The sequence below is a fragment of the Sceloporus undulatus genome, chromosome 5 (genome assembly GCF_019175285.1).
Source record: "Sceloporus undulatus isolate JIND9_A2432 ecotype Alabama chromosome 5, SceUnd_v1.1, whole genome shotgun sequence".
Classification (NCBI taxonomy): domain Eukaryota; kingdom Metazoa; phylum Chordata; class Lepidosauria; order Squamata; family Phrynosomatidae; genus Sceloporus; species Sceloporus undulatus.
This window is the reverse complement of record NC_056526.1, coordinates 177382175-177386880: the sequence shown is the minus strand read 5'-3', so window position 1 is coordinate 177386880 and position 4706 is coordinate 177382175.

The window sequence follows — 4706 nt, the reverse complement described above, 5'->3', positions numbered from 1 at the left end:
CTTCCCTGAACAGGATAGTTTTTAACTCAGATTTAAAAGTTGTCAATGAAGTGGAGACCCGTGTTCGTGGGGGAAGAAGGTTCCAGGAGTGAGGGGCAGCAAGTGAGAAGGGACGAATCCAGGATGGGGCAGTGGAGATCCTAGGCTGGGACAGAATGGAGGGTACAAGTGGGAATCTGAGGAGAAAGAAGTTCAGATAAATACAGAGGGGCCAGCCCATGCAGGGCTTTAAAGGTTAACAGAAGCTTATACTGAATACGGAAGGGAAAGGGGAGCCAGTGAAGGGATGATAATAAAGGAGAAACATGGTCAAAGCGGCCAGTGGATGTAATGATGTGTGCCACTGAATGCTGAATGGAAATTAAAGAATGAAGATGAGAGAGAGGAAGCCCTGCCAGAAGGAGGTTGCAGTAATCTAGTCGGGAGATGACCAGAGCATGGACCAGAGTCTTAGCAGTAGAGGCCGAGAGAAATGGACGGATTTTGGCAATATTGTAAAGGAAGAATCTAAGGCTTTGGCCTGAATGTGGGGGATGAAAGACAGAGAGGAATCAAAAGTGAAACCAAGACTGTGGGCTTTCTGGACCAGTCAAATAGAGGTGTTGTTGACGGAAACAGAAAAGGAGTATTGAAGAGAGGACTTAGGTGGAAAGATAAGAAGTTCTGTCTTGGACATGTTGAGCTTCAAACGCCGATGATGCATCCACTGAGAGACAGCTGTAAGACAAGATGAAACTTGCAGTTCAAGACTTGGAGAAAGGTCAGAGGTGGAAAGATGCAGCTGAGTGTCATCAGCATAGAGATGATAGGAAAAATCAAAAGAGCTGATAAGTTTTCCTAGGGACAATGTATAAAGAGAGAACAGAAGGGGACCCAAAACAGAACCCTGAGGAACTCCAATAGATAGGGGAACAGAGGACGAAGTCTGACCACATGTGACCACTGCAAATGATCTATCTTAGGCCTGTTACAGACAGCCAAAATAAAGCTGCTTCGAGTCACAGTGGAGGTATGGTGTTTCAATTATGCATGCATCCTAAGAGTCCAGAAGTCGCACCAAAGCCACACTTCAGTCCTTAGGGCTGTAATGTGGCTTTGGTGCGACTTCTGGGCTCTTAGGACACGTGCATCATTGAAACACCATACCACCACTGTGTCTCGAAGCAGCTTTATTTTGGCTGTCTGTAACAGGCCTTAGAAATGACTCCTTGCAGATGAGGAATGTATTTTCTTTCACTGGTGTGAAAACTTGCAGAACATGCCCTGTTAGCATAGCATAGATGATGTTAAAGGCCAACTTGGAATGCCTCTGTTTTCATGCCAAATATAGCTGCCCAGTTGCACTTTTCCATGGCTTAACATATTGCTGAAGGCTATATCCTGTCTGTTGTACTGATTGCATACTTTACTCTGTTTTAAAAAGTCACAAAGATATCTGTTAAGAGTATATGATGGGGGAACATAGGGCCTGAATGGAGAGGCCAAAATAAAGCTGCTTCGGGTCACTTTGGATGTATGCTGTTTAAATGACACATGCATCTTAAGAGGCCAGAAACTACGCCAAAGCTGTGTTCCAGTCCTTATGGGAAAAAAAGGCATGGCTTTGGCACAGCTTCCGGCCTCTTAGGACGCATGCATCATTTAAAGAGCATAGCTCCAGAGTGTCCCGAAGCAGCTTTATTTTGGCCTGCCTGTTCAGGTCCATAGTTTACTTTATTAGCCCTTCAAGCTGAGCCTCAGAAAGCCTGTACAATGGAAGATATGTTTATTATATGGTAATTTGGAGTCCAAGTGCACATGGATATGGAGGCAAAATTGTCTAACACTGTTCTCTTCGAGAGAAGGTAGAATCATGAGAAATTTCAGTATCCACAAGCTAGACAACACTGTCAGTAAGATCAACTAAATGTATACACACTTGTAAACAAGCATCAGGTTGGGAAGTAGGGAAAAGACAAAAGCTTTTAACTGCAAAATTCTTCAATTTAGTTTCTGCTTTTGCCATGGACTACTTTCATGGTTTTGGGCAAGACTTTCAAAAGCAGTTTTCCATCTGCAAAATAGGAACAGAATTGGAAACCTCTTAGTGGTATATAAATGAATAGCAAAGCACAGTGATGATCAGGCATGCAGGCCTGGATCAAGTGTTTCCTTTCTGTGAGGGAAGGAGGGAAATGTGGGCCCTACGGTCCCTTGTCTGTCTTCAAAACACCCCCATTTTTAAAAAAGAAGTGCAATTTTGGGGTGATTTTTGCCTGAAATCCCCCATGTGCATGCAACAAACCCACCCAGTCCCTCAAATATCTTTGTTTCCCAACATTTCATATTCAAAATGGCAACCAGAAGTGATGCAACATTCTTTCCTGTTTTGGAGGAGAAACAGAGAGAAATTGAGGTATTTTGGCTCACTGGATTTTGCAGCCGATTGTCATGTGTGTTTGGGACGTTGGTCCCTGCATAGCTGCCCTCCTCTGCTTTACCCATTAGAATGGATTGGCAGAAATGAGGAGTAATTAGCCAGTTTAAGATGGATACAATCACTGCCATCAAAAAGCACGCAGCTCATATAGAGACAAATAATTTTATGGAAATTAAGATCTTGTTCACACTACGCAGTTGTAGCACTTTGATATTTCTTTGACTGCCAAAGTCAAATGATAGGATGAGGCACTTTCGTGAGAAATTCTAAACACCTCATGAAACTACAGTTCCCATGATTCTGTAAGATGCAGCCAGGGTAGTTAAAGTGAAATCAAAGTGGTATAATTGTGCAGTGTAAAGGAGACTCCAAAGCTCTTTTGCCACAAAGCATTATGATGGCTGCCAATAAAGCAACTTTAAAAGAGGACTCAACAGGTTTATGAAAACTCAGACCATCAGGATCAATGGCTGCTAGTCAGGATGGCTATATGTTATATATGTTATGGCTATATGTTATCTCTAACATCAGAGATGGCACACGCCTAGATAGCAGTTGTAAAAGAATGTATAAAAAGGGTACATCTGCATTCATGTTCTGTGGGCAAGTGACATACAAAAATGTGTATATGAAGAAATTATGTACCAAAATATATATTCTGCAAAGCACTAAAGGGATGTGAACTTTGATGTACTTTTTTTTAAAAAAAATTGCATCCACTATGAAACAAACAGACTAGACATGTATAAATCTGACATACATTAGAAATAATGTGATATCTCTGTTCTTGCTTTAAATTAACAAGTCATATCCAGTTTTGGGGGCAGTAGGTCTAGAAGCAGGAGGCTAAAATATGTGGTTTGGATATAGGAAGCTGACACATTTGCAAAAAGTTATTGACATACTCCTGGCTTGGCCATTCATGTTATTCTGTTGCTTTCATTCCAGGTGATTATCTGAGCTGCAGTAGCTCTCCATGCCAAAACGGGGGCACCTGTGTAAATGAAAGGAAAGGTTTTGTCTGTGCTTGCCGCTATCCCTTCGGTGGAGCCAACTGCAGCACAAAGATGGTGGAGGAAAATGCTCCAGCTATAGGTAAGTATACATGAAATCTAACCAACCTTTCATCTCTCTCTCTCTCTCTCTCTCTCTCTCTCTCTCTCTCTGCCTTTAGGTACATAACAGAGATTAAGGGGGAAAGAACATGTCATCACCAGTGATTTCCTTCAACAAAGGTTTTCCAGAGTCAGATTCTTTTTTTAAAAAAGCTCATCCCAAAGAGAGCCTATAATTTTGATTTCTTTCACGTGCCAAGCCATTTTTTTTAAAAAAATAAAAAATAGTGGGCCTATGGTGGATTGAGCAAGAGGTTTGTTAGCCAAGCAATGTGTCTTAAACAGACCAAAGCAAGCTGGCAATTTTTGCTACAAAAGCTGTGAAATTGCATTATTGGGAAACTGCATGTGTAATGAAGGTTGTACTTTCCATTATAATTTAAGAGAAAAGATTGGGGAGTGACGCACATGGTATAACCTCTTTCCACACATTCACTAAATAAGTGAAGATAAGGACTCAGGGTTGCACCTATTGTCCCCACTCCAACCTCCATGTATTCAGACAGAGATTTGAACCTGGGCAATAGGCATGTATAAGTGGCATGCATGGAGCCTCCATAATAGGAACAAGAATACTTGAAAAAAACACAGCGTGATCATATATACAGAGCCCGTGTAGTAGCTGTTCAAACTTTAGTATGGAAACACTAGTGTATAAACAAAAAGATAGACAGTTGAACCTACCAGCACAATCCCTCCCCCAGTACTTGAGCTTGGAAAAGTGTCTTTTTGGACTATAACTCCAACAATCTCCCAGCTGGCATGGTCAGTAGCCATAATGGTTGGAGGATATGGGGCACTGTGATCCCCAAAAGTAATTTTTTCCAAAGTTGATTATTATTATAGTTTATTTTTATAGAGCTGTAAATTTACACAACACTGTACATACAAATGATCACATCAAGAAAAATGAAACCTGCCAATGGTGTACAATCTACAAAATACATATAAAACAATAGGTAATAATATAAGATAGAATTGGTAAAAATAAGCAGAAATATGTTTCTTCCTCTATATGCTCCATGAATGCAGACATCCTGTTTGGAAAGCCTTTTTGTTTTGTGACATTTACAAAGGTGTTACTGAAAGACAGTTTGGTACAGTGTCTTAAATTTTGGACTGTGACTCTGGAGATCAGCGTTCAATTCCCAGCTCAGCCATGAAATTCACTG